Consider the following 16,149-nt stretch of genomic DNA (forward strand, 5'->3'; position numbering starts at 1 on the left):
CTCCTCCACCCCTTTTACCTCCCTCCCTATCCCGCCTGAAGCATCGATATCCTGGGATATTTAGTTGCCAATCATGCCCTTCCCTCAACCAAGTCTCAGTAATAGCCAGGTACTAATCCAAGCCCTAAGTTCATCTGCCTTACCTACTACACTTCTTGCATTAAAACAAATGCACCTCAGACCACCAGTCCCTTTGCGTTCATCATCTGCTCCCTGCCTACTCTTCCCCTTAGTCATGCTGATTTCATGATCTAGTTCCTTACAGGCTTTAGTTACTACCTCCTTATTGTCCACTAACCTCCTCATTTGGTTCCCATCCCCCTGCCACATTAGTTTAAACCCTCCCCAACAGCGTTCGCAAAAGCACCCCCAAGGACATTGGTTCCAGTCCGGCCCAGGTGTAGACCGTCTAATTTGTAGTAGTCCCACCTCCCCCAGAGGGCATACAGTGAAGAGAAACATTTTTAGAAGAATGAAAATACCATTGATTTATTCCAAAAGCTTTAAGAACTGGAAGAAGAAAAGCTGACACATTTACAAACGTGCTGAATATTATGGTGCGTTTCGGTTGGCACCTGGAAATGGGCGGCTTGTCAACTCTTGCCCCGCTGCCATTTTCTGCCGTATAATATGGCAATTGATCACCGAAGGTCGGTTTTGCAGCCTGTGACACCATTGGACTGCCGTTCTCACACAATCTGATTGGAGGGCAGGATGTCTGGCAGCCATATTTGCAGGCCGTGACCCGGAAGGAGTTCACAGCCTCTAATTTGAAGGGGCATTTGGCACAGGACAGTGTCAGGTGCCCCATGTGATTTACTGTATTTGAAGCAAGAAGCAAGTTTGTGAATTCTGCATGATTGACGAGCATTGGCTGAAGTAAGTTTTATTAAACGGAGTATCATTTGAAATTCTGCAGAGTCTTAGATTTAAGTGCAATGGCAGGAACACACATGACATGCACAATGTTAAGATTTAATACTACTGAGCAGCCGAATTGTTAAAACACGTATCCTCCATAGGTGGCCAAGAAAAGGGGGCATTGGGGGGAAGGTAAAAGATCCCAAACTGTGCCGTGTTTCAATAATGACGCACTCTGATCCCCCCCCCCCCTTCTTGGTAGTTGTGACCACCAGGCCCGAGGTTCTAATGCCAGCGGGTGGAAAGAGAAGACCTCCCACAATGACTCAGCTCCCTGGACGAAAGTGGCCACAGTGGTCCCTAGCATTGGTGGTGTGGCTTGAAGTCGGAGCCAATACTGGAAGAGGCTAAATGATCCTTTGAGTCCTGCAGTGTGAGTAAATCTGCACTTAGTCTGTCAATGTACATGGAACGCTTGACCCTTGTGAGTACCTCAGAGGTTCAAGGCAGCAGTAGGCACAAATGATGCTGCTCGTGGCCGCGGTGCTTCCTGGGGGAGTGGTTAGCCTTAGACTTGAGGAAGGTACACAGCATGTTGATTGTCAATCATCAAAAGCAGGCCCACAATTCCCCGGAGAGAAATCGGGGTGGAGGTGGCATGCCCGAACTGGCAATCTTTACACCAATGGAGTAGGAGGCTGTTCTGCTGTTGACTATTAACTGCCCCTTCAAGGGCAATTAGGGATGGGCAATAAATACTGGCCCAGCCTGCGACGTCCACGGCCCATGAACGAATAAAAAACAAAAATGTCCAGATGGAATGGAGCCATTGGCAAAGTCAAAATTGGAGGAACATCTTGGGGTGGTGAGATTGTAGGGGGCTTTTACCCAATTTTGGAACAGAAGTGGGAAGAGGGCTATGGATAAGGGTGAAAAATACCTGGCATGGTTACATCAATTGTAAAATTGTGGTTTAAGCATTAAAAGGCCAGAATGCTTCCTGGATGGTACAAGTGGTTTAATGGTCGCAAGGTGTCATATCACATAATCCACCTTGTGCTAATGGTGTTGAATCTTGTGCCTGAAAAGTTGAATCATTATTAGCTGATCCCACCATCCCCGAGGAACCCCCAGTAATCTCCAAGGAGGAAGAGGAACCTCAGAGGATGCAGCGTTAGCTGACCCCGCCATCCCCGAGGAACCTGCAGTAGCCTCCAAGGAGGAAGAGGAACCTCGGAGTGTGCAGCGTCACATCCTCTCCCGTGCATCAAGTACCAGCGCAGATACTGGCGCCTTAGCAGAGATGAGGATGTTGGAACAAGGGCAGGAACAATCTGGTTAGGGCACTTCACATTCACATGCAGCTGCCAGAGAGTGTGGTGGAACAGGCCTTGGGCAGTTGGAGGAGTGTCCGGGTGATCCAGAGACTGAGTGTGGAATTTTCCGAAAAAACGGCAGGTTCTGACTGAAAACTGGTGTGTTTCTCCTCGGAAATAGAGCCAGGTTTCTGCTTCAGATCTGCTGACATTGTCAAAGAAAAGCAGGGTGTCATGTTTTGTGCCGTCACTCTGGCGGGGCAGGGCCTGGTAGAGCTGGCAAGGCTAAGTAGACATGGATCAATCTGAAAGGGTGGTTAAAGCTCCCCTCCTCTCCTCAGGGATAATGGGACCCCCGATATCATAGATTTATCATAGAATTTACAGTGCAGAAGGAGGCCATTCGGCCCATCGAGTCTGCACCGGCTCTTGGAAAGAGCACCCTACCCAAGGTCAACACCTCCACCCTATCCCCATAACCCAGTAACCCCACCCAACACTAAGGGCAATTTTGGACATTAAGGGCTATTTAACATGGCCAAACCACCTAACCTGCACATCTTTGGACTGCGGGAGGAAACCGGAGCACCCGGAGGAAACCCACGCACACACTGGGAGAACATGCAGACTCCGCACAGACAGTGACCCAAGCTGGAATCGAACCTGGGACCTTGGAGCTGTGAAGCCATTGTGCTATCCACAATGCTACTGTGTATGTACCGTGATATACAAGGGGAACACCCCCAACCCTCCAACCCATAGAGACACACAGGGCCAACCTCCCACCCCCAACTCCCTCTGCCCACACCACGCAAGCATCATGGTGACTCAACCCCCCTCTTCCGCCAACCCCCACCTCTGCCGGGTTGGCACTGCCAGGTTGACACTGTCAGAGTGCCAGGTGCTGTGCCAGGGTGCTGCCCAGCCATGTCCCTCACTACGCGGGGGCTATATTCACCTCCGAACCCCCGGTGTGGTCATCACAACATGTTTCCGTTCTTGGAAACCAGTAGTGATTCCGGCCGCTGTAACATTTCTGAAATGACTGGAGAAAAGATTCATGCATTTTCAGTATTGAACATTGGTTATGATGCTACAGACTTATGCAACAATGCATAAGAGATTAAAATGGTAAGTGTGCTGTCAGGATTTTATCCGTGAGCTCACAATGTAGAAATTAAGATACAAGCAGTATGTGCATCTCCAACGTCAAGAATTCCTGACCTACAGTAACCTCTGCTTTATTAAGGCCCCTGATGTGTCACGGCCCCCTGTGAGTTCCCGTACAGGCCTTTGCTCCTCTCCATCAAGGTGGCATGGTAATCTCAGTTTACTTTATTGCTCCCTCAACCATAGGGATGCCTGTGATTGTTCAAAGTCTTTGGATTGTTGAAGCTGGCTGTAGCCTTTGAATTACTAAAGATCTTAATGTAGTGGTGTGCAGTAGGTTGCATAATGCTACTGACGCTGCCTGAAAGGGTCCAGTGGTAAAGAAATTCAGCCCCCAGTGAACTTGATGGAACCTGGCATTGGATTACTACCCATGTCGCTAGAAGTTATTACCCTGGCAGGGTCTCAGAGATGGAGTCTTTGCTCTGTGCCTCCGTGGCTGCAACGTCCTGCCTTCATCAGTTACTTGTTCCCGGTGTGGGTCTGCCACCCACATGCACCACCAGTGCATCCTTCCCCTGAACATCTGTCCTCTTCAATCTCTTGATCTCCCCACTGGAGGACGTGTCTCCCATGGAGACGCTATCCCCGTGTTCCTCCAACCAAACAGGCTGAGCTGCAGATGTGGCACATTTCTGCAGGCACATTCAAGCCTTAAAAGAGCAAATGTATACCATCGAACCATAGCTTCAAAAGCAAATGATAGCAGCACTCACAGCAGCCTGAACTGATGACCTAAGCCCGCCCGTTTGGCATGGTTCAGACTCTCTAAAGGTTTAATGCTCCCAACATATATTATTCCAGTCAACTCACAGCGCCAGGCACCTGAGTTCAATTCTGGCCTCGGGTGACTGTGTGGAGTCTGCACGTTCTCCTCCTGTCTGCGTGGGTTTCCACTGGGTGCTCCGGTTTCCTCCCACACTTCAAAGATGTGCAGGTTAGGTGGGGGTTACAGGGATAGGGTGGGGGAATGGGCCTAGGTGGAGAGTCTTTGATGGCCCGTGCAATGTAAAGTATTTTTATTGGATTACTTGCAAGAAATCTATTGCAGGGGATTCTTTAGGTGCAGCAAAAGACAAATTGTCTATTATCTTGCATATTTGAAGATCCACCTTTTCTCTCCACACGACATTGGGATGAGAGAGTAATATCTATTAGTTTAGTTCAGTGAACCACCTGGTAGAATTCACAAGCATCAGAGGGAGAGTCAACTTGTTCCGATCAAGGAGCGCCCAACACCAGGTGCACCATTCCAAAATCGCAAATTTGTCCTTATGGGGTGCGATTCTCCAAGCCCCGCACTGAGTTGGAGAATTGCCGTGCCATGCTGCCATGACACCGGCGTGCGATTCTCCGAGGTGCAGAGAATCGGTGCCATTTGCGCCGGCGCGTTTGGCATGGCGTCGGTCGCAGGCCGCTGTCCACGGCCGGGCTGCCGATTCTCCGGCCCGGATGGGTCGAGCAGCCACGTGGAAACGGCAGAGTCCCGCCGGCGCCGTTCACCCCCGGTCGCTGCCGATGGGAACTCTGCGTGAAGGGTCGGGGGTGGCCTGTGGGGCGGGGAAAAGCGCTACTTCACCGGGGGGGGGAAGGGGGGCCCTCTAATGGGCCTCCCCCTCCCCCCCCCCCCATCCCCGGGCCTGCTTTGTTCTGCTTATGGCCCCAGAACCCCCGCGCCATCATGTTGCACCGGGGCTGGAATGTTCCGTGAGTCTACCGCGCCTGCGTCGGTTGGCACTTCGCCACTGCGCATGCGCGGGTTGGCGCCACCCCTAGTCCACGCCAGGATGTAAGACTAGAGCGGCGTGAACCGCTCCAGCGGCGTGAACCGCTCCAGCGCCATGCTAGCCCCCCGCGCCCGTTTCACGCCGTTGTGAAATGCGACGCCGTTCACGACGGCGTGGACACTTAGTCCCGCGATCGGTGAATTGTGCCCATGGTTTTTGCAGGTGTGAATTTGAACCTTATTGTGCCTATCGCCTTGAAGAATCATAAAAATCCTACAGTGCAGAAGGAGCCATTCGGTCCATTGGGTCTGCACCGAACCTCCGAAGGAACATCTACCTAATGTATGGACCCTAAAGGGCAATTTATCATGGTTAATCCACCTTGATTACAAATCTTTGGTCTGTGGGAGAAAATCTGAGCACCTGGAGGAAACCCACACAGACACAGGGAGAGCGTGCAAATGCCACACAGTTACCAGTGGTTGGAATCGAACTTGGGTCCCTGGCACTGTGAGGGAGCAGTGCTAACCACTGTGCCATCGTGCGGACCATGAAATAATGCCGTTTGCCACCACTTAGGTGGTATCCCCAGGCCTTTAGTCTGAGGATATTGGGTGTAAAATGTCCAGAATTCTGCCACCTTTTAAGAGCAAAAGACAGCCTATCTGTGTTGCCCATGAAGACCCATTGCTATTCAGTGGTGCCTAGTATAACAAGGCAGTCTTTGTACAGCTTCTTCAACTGGAAGAATGCAGACATAAATGTGTGAAGCTCTAAATGGGGAATGATTAAAGATAAGAAATCGAAAAACACTGAAGAAAGCATTTGGAGGAAAATACTGGGTGTTTATAAGCGAGTTGAAATGATGTTTCAGTGTAAAGCGCACTCTATAATCAATCTCTATGAAGAATGTGTAATTGTTAGAAAAAATGATGGCTTTGATCATTTTGAATTGTTTCTGCTCTGGCAATTCTCCATTCTTTCTCAAAAGTTAGGACTCTAACCTTTTGGCTTATGGCAAATTGTATTTGCCGGGCTGCGAACCAGGTTGTGGTGTGCCATTAGGTAAATTCCATCCCCTCGCCCCTCCTCCTCCCCACACTGCCTTTGTCCCCTTTCCTAACCCGCTCCCCAGTTGTAAGCATTCATTTCCAACCTGTACAATCAGCAAGATCAGTGATCTGTAAATTGTTGTGCCTGTACAAAGTGTGTAATGTAGCATAAAATAAGAGATTCTGGGGAGAGTGTGGTTGAAATTTCATAATATTCAGTGTTCAAAAATGGAAGAAGCGTGAACCTAGATTGCCTTTTAAAAAAAGAAAATTGTGCTTTGTCAGACGTGAACGTCTCTTGGGCCTGTAAACCAAGCTCTGTGCGTACCTGCCACATACAGAAAGGTAATTCAAAACAAGTCTATAGTTGGGGAGTTGCAGCCGTCACTGATATACCATGCTCTTGTAGAATATGGAGGGCTCTGTTGTAATCTACTTCACCTAACCTGTAACCTGAATAGACTGGATGCTTCACATGTCTCTGGGCCTGAATACATGGCTTTAGTATTTCTTAGTATTTCCTCCCCTCACTGATAGGATCTGGCTATTTCAGATACCTCATAACAAGCGAACCAACCTTGAACAGAAGTATCCAGCAGAACTATTGATCACTCAGTTTTTCTTTCCGTGAGGAGTGCCGCATCTTTAACTTGGAAACTGTCAGTGGCATGGTTAAAACCCAAAGGATCACGAGTGTGGGCACATAAAGACTTACCATTATTGCATACTGCAGCCCTAGAGTGGTGATGGGCAATCTAGGCTGGTGAGTGGGGCGCATGAGTGGCCCTCCTTTATCTCGGTGGGCCGCAAGATTGAAATCAAGCCTGGTCACTAACCAAGGCTCCATGAATAAAATTAAACACATTTAATACACACCAAATATTTCATAATGGGCTATAGAAAATGCTTAATAATTTGTGTATTAAGAGAATCATCGACTTCAAATGGTTAAAAACAAAATAAATATTTAAAAATTACCTTGCTTAGTGTACAAAAGTAACATAAAAAAGTGCAACCTCTCACGTCCACCGGTGTTGATTACCCCCGGGATTGGGTAATCCTGCTAACTGGACTTCAGATCTTGTATTTGTGGGGTGCGCCGATTGAACCATCGCAGTGCTTTGGTTGGATGTAGAGGGAGTGCCTGGCTCTCTCAGTCATTGTGAGCAATCAGCATGCACTTCATTTCACTTTCCCTTGCTAACACCTTGAGATGAAAACCACGCGGATGGAAACCAGGGGAACCTGGCAACCCTGCGTGTGGGGGACGGTCAGCAAAATATCTCGAGGGGCTGCACTCAGAACCCTGATGGGCCTCAGGTCTCCCACCATTGTCCTGGAGAGTGCCCCTGAAACAAGGCATTATTTGGCATTGTGGCCTCTTAAAAAGTTAAAAGATAATTCAGATGATGATGATTGGAAAATAATGTTTGGCTACTTTCACAAGAAGTGCTGGCCAAGCCAGCTGACTTCACATCCCTGGAATGAATAAAAAAAGGTATGTGAACCGCTTGATTTTTGTACTACTTGTTTTGAACCTGGAGCACACAAACATATGAATTGCAGCATTAATAAATGAACATAAAAGTAAAAAAGAAAGTAAAGTAAGAGTACGAACAGGAGAGATTTAAGATGCTTATACCCGATGTCAATTTGACCATATACTAAAATCTTGTGAACCACGATTGTTGATATTTCCTGGCAGCTCTGTCAATTGTTGAGTGGGAAAAAAAATCAATATATACTGTCCTGGACTGTACCTGATTCACTAAACTGGGTCACATCAGTTCACCTCAGTCAGAAGAGGCTGAACCTTGTTGCATGAACTCAGGAATTGAGACTGAGGTCAAAAAATGTTAAAAATACAAATTCTAGAAATAGGCAATTAATAAAACTCAGAAGACACTAGAAATACACTGTCGCATCATTTGTAAACAGAAAAGATCGGTTAACGGTTCAGTTATTTCCTTTCTCAAAAATTCAGGCTGGATTTTTAAGCGGCCCACCCCACCAACTGAAAGGTCAAGGGGCAAATACGCCCACGCTAGGCCCAGAAGCCTCAATCAGAGTTTACAGTTGGCAGGATGTTAATTGCCTGAGGATGTGACGTCCACCCCCACCTGGGAGGTTGTTCCACCTCTTAGAACTGCCATCCTGTCAGAGAGGATGCACTCTGGTCCCTGCAGGGCTATTGCTGGGACTGCAGCACTCCCCAGTGAGGGACCTTGGAGCAGGATGGACTGAAAGGTGAGTCGGAGTCAGTCATGCAGGCTCCACTGAGGAGGATGTGGGGCTGCAATCAGGAGGGCAGGGAAGCATGAGACACGCAGGGCGGCAATTATCCCCAAAAAGGGCCTCCATTAGGTACAGAGTGCCCACACAGGAGGGCCATGACCCAGTGGAGCTGCAGCCAGGTCGTCAAGGTTCACTAAGTGGTGTGGGATCCACCCACTGCTTGTAAAATACCAGTGGCAGTGAGAGAAAGCCTGTAAAGGCCATTAATTGGCCACTTAAGAGCATTAATTGGCACAGGGGCAGGCTGGTGGGCAGCATGACTCCTCCCCTGCTGCTGGTAAAGTTCCAGCAGAGGGAGGTAGGCAATGGCACAGTACCCCCTCGCATGCCATCTTATTGTACCCCCTCCCCCATCTACCAGCCCGCTTCTGGGTGTGAATGGAGAGGTGTGTCAAATTTCAGCCTTCACCTGGTACACTTGAACCTCAGCCTGATCTGCTGTGTCTGCAAAGATACAATTCAGTCCCCTCTGCCATTTTTGTCATTTGAACTTGATGCATGAAGGAAATGGGCAGTCAGCAACAAGAAACTTTCTGCTTTTCCATTGCACCATTTAGTCAAAGGTTAAACACCATATCGAGCAGGCAGATGATTGTTTCAAATATAGTCTCCATTTACAGAATGCTCTTGCTGTGCAAGTGAACACTTCCAACAGGGGTCAAATCTTGTGATATTTTGAGAACAAAAAAAATGGCTTGTGGCTCAGTATGTATTTAGGAATATCAATATTTTCCTCTTTCATTGGTATAAACCTTTCTCATCCACGTGATTACAATCCCTTAGTTGCTTCTGCAAATAGCATACATTATTCACATATTGAGCAAGCAAGTAATCTTTGCCAACCCATCACTGCACATTGTCACCTTAACGGTAAGATGGGAAACATTGAACAGTCGTCTATTGCTGACTTGTGTCCTGTGGCGAATAGACTTAAACTAAACTAATTTCCTACATGGCCCTATTTCAGATGGTTTAAATCATCTTTTTTCTATATCCTTATATCAGGTTTAATTTTTAAAGTATTTTTCTCTTAACATAATGTTGATTATCTTTCGATCTATTGCTGATGGCCTTCGCTTTTCGTGGCTTTTATTCTCGTTTCTTTATGTGGCTTAATACTGCATTTAATCCCGAAACTGTTGAACAATTTTTATGCATGTTCATGCTTGGTTCCACTTTGGTGTGATTGTGTTGTCCTTGTACACCTCTCTCTCATTCCTGGGTAAAGTACCAGAAGAAGCTCATCATCCGATGTGATTATTGACTCCACTCATATCTCCAGCCTCCAGCTGTTTGCAACAACCTAAATGTGCATTAAATGGTGCCTGTGAAGCAAAATCTGACACCAAAACAAATAAGGAGACATTAGGGCAGTTTGTCAAAGAGGTAGCTTGAGAGGAACATCTTATGGAAAGATATGGAGGTTAAGGAAGGGAGATCCAGAGATTTGAGCCCAGGCAACTGAAGTGGAGTGATTCCAGTCAAGGGTTGCTCAAGTCGAGAGTTCAAAGAGTGCAGATATTTCAGAGGTTTGCGGGGGCTGCAGAAGACTATGGAGGTGAGGAAGGGCAAAACCAGAGAAGAATTTGGAAACAGTGAGGAGAATTTTAAAATTGAGCCAATGTAGATCATGGTGATGGGTGGACAGGATTTGGTACATGAGTGGCAGGGTTTTGGATGACTTCTAGCATAGCACCTCCTTTCAGCCTACCTTCTTCCAATGCTATTTTAGTCACTACCCTTCTCAGAATAATAGTGAAGAACACGCCCTTCGGCCCATCGAGTCTGCACCGACACATCTGTTCTTTCCTGAGTTCCAAACCTGCCACCTTGCTGTGCTATCAATCTGAACAACAAAACTTAGCTAGAAATTTTAACACGTTTTCTCAGAACCTCAAAGCCATTAAACCCCTTTCTGTGCAAGAGACATTTTTTTTAAATCCTGGCTTCGTAAGCTCATTGATTCAGAGCTGATGCAAGTTTCAGGAGGAGTGTTTTGGGAAGCTCACTAACCTTGCTAGGAGTGTGTTTTCAGTAGTCCTCTGTGCGGGAAAGAAATGTCAACATTTAACGTGATGTGGAGATGCCGGCGTTGGACTGGGGTGAGCACAGTAAGAAGTCTTACAACACCAGGTTAAAGTCCAACAGGTTTGTTTCAAACACGAGCTTTCGGAGCACGGCTCCTTCTTCAGGTGAAGAAGGAGCCGTGCTCCGAAAGCTCGTGTTTGAAACAAACCTGTTGGACTTTAACCTGGTGTTGTAAGACTTCTTACTGAACATTTAACGTGCAATCGTACCAAAATAATTAACAAAATCACATTCAGGTGTGGGACCGAGTTACCCTACAATAAAAATAGAACTATATTCATACAAAATAGTAGCCTGAAATCTTTATACATGAATAGGATGGGAATAGAGGGATACGGACCCAGGAAGTGTAGAAGATTTTAGTTTAGATGGGCAGCATGGTCGGCACAGGCTTGGAGGGTCGAAGGGCCTGTTCCTGTGCTATACTTTTCTTTATTCTTTATTTGTTCTTTAGGGGGGGGGGGGGGGGGGGGGGGGGGTGGGGGGGGGGGGGGGGGGGGCTACAGTATACATAGTACAATAACAGAGGAGGCAGCAAAGTTTGACTATATTGACTTAGTTTGATGGACTGATATTTGAATACATCATTTTGATGGTTTTTTGAGCGGTGTCTTATATATTAAGATGCAAGAGTACTCATAGCAAGATTCTCACTGTCTGAAAATCCTTTATTGACAGACTATCTTATTGTCTGTCATGTCTAGTACCTGGTGAGCATGCTGCTCTGAAAATGTTCAATGGTTACTAAATAATGATTCCAAAAGTATTAATATTACTCAGTTGTTTTATACTTAAAAACATTTGTGGCGGCTCCAGCAAGGCTGTTGTTGCTGTAGCGCAGATATACGCCACAGTAAATCACCAGCTGTCCAAACCTGTCTTCCCAACGAAGCTTGTCACTAGAATGATTGAAATTCACTTTGGTCCATTATACTGTACCCTTTTTCCTGATGAGGAAATGGGAAGCACGCAGAGCAAGTTTGTCTTCGGGGAGATTTTCGACAATCCGTCTTCCTCTTCTTCACTTGCAGTTTGGCTGCTGCACAGCTGGTAAGGTGTAATTTTGTGTTCCACCTCATTAAATGCCCAGCCCAAACAGGCGACGTGCAACTGAGACACTCAGCGTGGGGGCTAGATGGTTCCACATTAGATTTGTATCATGTGATCACAAGCCATGGACTTGCCGTGGTTGAAAGTGGATGGTCTGCAGATTTCTGTGTTAGGTCGGTTTGACAGCACACTTATTTATTTTGCAGCTTTTGTGAAGAGGAAGACTTATGGTATGAAACAATATTGAGAGGGAAACTTTTTTATGGAATGAACAAAATATTCAGTCCAGTGTAATATTAAAGGTGATAATTAAGAGTTTCTACCCCTCTATTACAATGGGGTTCCACACAAGCTAGTTCAGAAGGTAGGACGGGGTGCTTACATCTTATTTGGCCCTGTACTCATGCACATACCTGGCTGAAGAGATCATAGAACATTGATTCAGAATAGTGACACTGGCTGACTTCCTTTTACCTATCACTTATTCCTGAACACCAAGACCAAAGCCATCCCTCCCAATTTTCCCAGTTCAAAATCAACACCTACCGGAGGTTTTTAAAAAAAATACTGCGGATGCTGGAATCTGTAACGTAAACAGAAACAATCTCAGCAGGTCTGACAGCATCTGTGGGAACAGAAGGGAGCTAAGTGGAGCCCTTTGACACGCAGCTCACCTTTGTTCTGTCATTCATACATTCTAATCTCTTTATGTGCCACTATCAGCAGCCTTCTTAGTCATTATCTCCACCATTTACATTCCTTTTGACTTTCTGCCCACAACATCCTTGTCCATCTCCACTTATCACTGGCCCCCTATCCCCCCCCCCCCCCACTCTAACCCACCCCTCCCACAACAGTATAAATCTGACCCTATTTCCAGTTCGTTCCAGCTTCGTCAAAGAGTCACCCAGACACGAAACGTCAGCTTCCTTCTCTCTCCACAGATGCTGTCAGACCTGCTAAGATTGCCCAGAATTTTAAAAAATTTATTCAGTTCTCTTTGGCTTCAAAACACCCCACTTGCCAAGAGAGCTCCTGAGAAATTCTGTTTTAGAGGAAGGTTTAAATTAGGTTGATCCAACACTGCGCTGAATAATGCATTTTTTCCACCTTCAATCCTTGTATTGATGTACTAATGCTGTATAGTTTGAGACAAGGCTATATAGTCTTATTGCTAAAAGATTAAAGAACAACAGACGTCAGCAACTGAATATCAAATATTTCTTGTAAAATTCCAATTTTACTGTGTGCATGTGTTTTTTTTACATTAGGTCCATAGAATAGTTTAAGATGAAAAGAAAAATCAGAGACTGAGGGTTTTCTAAATCTCTTAAAACTCTAGGCGTGGGGATTTAATTTCCTGAACTTGACAATCAACTTGCACATTCTTGCTGCATAAATTAGACAATTTGCCTCAAGAGGTGAAAGTAATTTTGGACCTTGGATGCGTGCTGTGTTAGCAATTATTCAAACAAAACTTTAAGAAAAGGTAATGTTAAAATACGAAAGAAACATGCAAAAATTAATTTTCCCTTTTCCTTCGTCTCTTAAGATGTATCGTCAAACTAAAGGTGGTTATCTCTGGTATAATTGAGGTGCTTCAGGATTTGCTTGGGGGGGGACGGGGGACGGGGGGAGGCGGCTAGGGAGAGGAAAGCCAGCAGCTAATCCTGCAAATGTGTACACCATAGAAACGGCAGACACATAATAACAGGTAACAGAATGTGTAGCCAAAATGACCACCGTAGGGGGAATGTGAATGGACTCAAAGAAGGCAGATGGACACAGCAAAACGAGTCTATATTTAGCAGGGTCATTAGAACTCAAGCAGGTGGATAGTGGGTGGTCAGTGCCAAGTCATTGTGCTGATCATTTGATTGCATTTTTTTCAAAAAATAGCTTGATGCTCACATTGTTATGCATTTCAGTAGTTGCACCTGCTGAGCTCAAAGCCTGATTGATGTAGCCCCTGGCACTGACCTCAGCCGTGTCATGAGAGAGTGCAGAGGAGATTTACCAGAATGGTGCCTGGGATTGGAGATTTTAGCTGCACAGCTAGGTTGCAGAAGTGAGGGTTGTTGTCCTTAGAGGAAAGGGAATGGAGTTACGAATGGTTAGAGGTGCACAAGATCATGACCGGTTTGGATAAGGTAACGCAAAATAAAACTATTCCCGTCAGCTGGTATTACAAAGATTGGGAGACACAGATTTAAGGTTTTGGGCAAGCGAGGCAATGGACCTGTGAGGAAAAACTTCTTTTTTTTAGGCAGCAAATGGTGAAGACCTGGATCCTGCTGTGCGAGAGGGTCGTAGAAGCAGAGGCAATCAATGATTTCGAAAGGAAGTTGGATAGGCATTTGGGATTAACTTGCAGGGATAGAATGGGGAATGGGGCTGACAGGAATACTCGAGGAAGAGCTGGTGTAGACTCACTGGGCCAAGTCACCTCCTCCTGTGCCCTAAATAATTCTGCCTCTGTACAGACTACTACCTTTCTGGTTATCCCTACTGTACATAAGGTGCAGACGTCTTGCGCTGTCACTGAAGATTCCTGTCTTGGTATTAAGATGACCACCATTTGCATTGCAGGGTGGTGGGATTGCATACGTTTATTATTGCTTCCTGCTTGTTTTAAAATCAGGGGCTTGGAAGTGTCAGGCTTCTGTGCATCAGTGCACAGCTTAATACAGCGACGTGATAGTGCGTTGCAAGTTACTTCTGGTTTTGTATCAACAGCAGTAACTTCAGTTGATACTCTGCAAAATTTATCTCCTCCGGGCGGTCTTGCTGTCACCCTCACTTGTCACATGCATTGCAAGTTGGCAGTTTGGACTGCTTGCTAATATCAGCGGACAGAGCTCAAGATCATGCAGCCCAGTGTCAAATGCACAATGTAATTGGATTTTGTAAAATTATTAATAGAACGATCATTCTCCTTTTTAGAGATGTGTTTCTTTTTATTTCTTATTTGTGCAGGGGATGTGGGCAAGACTGTCTGGGCCAGCCTGCATTGCCCTTGAACTGAATGGCTTGTGCTAAATGCGAGAGTATCCCAGAAGGTTAACTTGGAACACCAGTTCTTAAGTGGTGCATATCTTCAATTTGGCATACCGTGAGAAAAATAAGTGAATCATGGAGGAATAGTCCAGTCCGGTTGTAGTGTGCACAGATAATAAGGAAAACACTTGCTTTTCTCACTGATATGTTAGTTTACACTCAGCAGGCTGCTCCAGTCTTGCCGATGGCGCACCTCCACTGTGCATTTCCCAGAGGTGTGGGGCGGATTCAATGGGAAATCCCATTGACAGCAGCAGCATCAGAAGGTCCCATCACCAGCCAATGACGGGCCGCTTCCCGCTGCCGAGGAACACGCTGCTACGGGGAGACCAGAGAATCTCGCCCAAGATTTCCTCAGACATCTCCCTGCTTCATTTTCTTTTATCCCTCAATTTCATTTTAAAAATCTTAATTTACCGCAATTCTTAACAAATGCTAGTGCCATTTCAGAGGGCACTTAAGAGTCCGCCACATTGCTGTGGGTCTGGAGTCACATGTCGACCAGACCAGGTAAGGGTGACAGATTTCCTTCCCTAAAGTGGATTAGTGAGCCTGATGGGTTTTTAATGACAATCGACAATGGTTCCATGGTCATCATTATGCTTTTAATTCCAGAATTTTTAAAAGTTGAAATCAAATTTCATTATCTGCTGTGGTGAGATTCGAAGCAGACTTTACCCTGAGTCTCTGGTTTACTAGTCCAGTGGCAATACCACTGCGCCACCACCTCCCTATTCACTGATGGAGCGTTTGTACAATTTTATTTTTCTGGAGGTCACGAACGATCACAATCACATTCTCTAATTATCCTTCAAATTTTAGAAACTGGAATTAGCTTTCTCCTCTCTACTCCGCTGGAGATGGTCTCTGAATTTCTTGTCCACCTCTTGGGCAGCACAGTAGCACAAGTGATTAGCACTGTGGCTTCACAGCGCCAGGGTCCCAGGTTCGATTCCCTGCCTGGTCACTGTCTGTGCAGAATCTGCACGTTCTCCCCGTGTCTGCGTGGGTTTCCTCCGGATGCTCCGGTTTCCTCCCACAGTCCAAAGACGTGCAGGTTAGTTGGATTGGCCATGATAAATTGCCCTTAGTGACCAAAGAAGGTTAGGAGGTGTATTGGGTTACGGGGATAGGGTGGAACTGAGGGCTTAAGTGGGTCAGTGCAGACTTGATGGGCCGAATGGCCTCCTTCTGCACTGTGTGTTCTATGTTCTACCCCTGCAATCAACCTAAATGATTCTTTTGATTAAACAGTATTCAAACTTAAAAACAACACTCGCACTGACCCTGATAAATGTTTTACACAAAGTTATTATTCCTTCTTGACTCTTTAGCTCTGTGGTCCTGTTTATTAATTAGATATTTTGATTTCTCTACTGATTTCCACCCACAGTGCATACCTCAAACGTGCCCACATTAAATAACATCTGTCGACTATCTGATCGTTTCGCCTCATGACGTTTTATGTGCTACCAGCAAATTTGGAGATTCTGCTCCATGTGCCCAACACCAAGTCATCGATTCACACAGGGA

The 16,149-nt window shown here is 46.1% G+C and overlaps 1 protein-coding gene and 1 long non-coding RNA gene across 9 annotated transcripts in view; one reads left to right on the plus strand and one right to left on the minus strand.

The window, feature by feature from the left end:
* The window catches only part of LOC119971909, a 54,528-nt gene extending 42,389 nt beyond the window's left edge, over positions 1 to 12,139 (minus strand). The window contains exons 1-2 of the long non-coding RNA XR_005461945.1: positions 12,106 to 12,139; positions 10,435 to 10,463 (exon numbers count right to left, since the gene is read on the minus strand). This is a non-coding gene — a long non-coding RNA (uncharacterized LOC119971909). The remainder of the gene's footprint in view (positions 1 to 10,434; positions 10,464 to 12,105) is intronic.
* LOC119971908 (serine/threonine-protein kinase BRSK2) overlaps positions 1 to 16,149 on the plus strand; it is a 1,145,911-nt gene that overhangs the window by 263,520 nt on the left and 866,242 nt on the right. The window lies entirely within an intron of this gene.

Source organism: Scyliorhinus canicula, chromosome 9, assembly GCF_902713615.1.
Source record: "Scyliorhinus canicula chromosome 9, sScyCan1.1, whole genome shotgun sequence".
Classification (NCBI taxonomy): domain Eukaryota; kingdom Metazoa; phylum Chordata; class Chondrichthyes; order Carcharhiniformes; family Scyliorhinidae; genus Scyliorhinus; species Scyliorhinus canicula.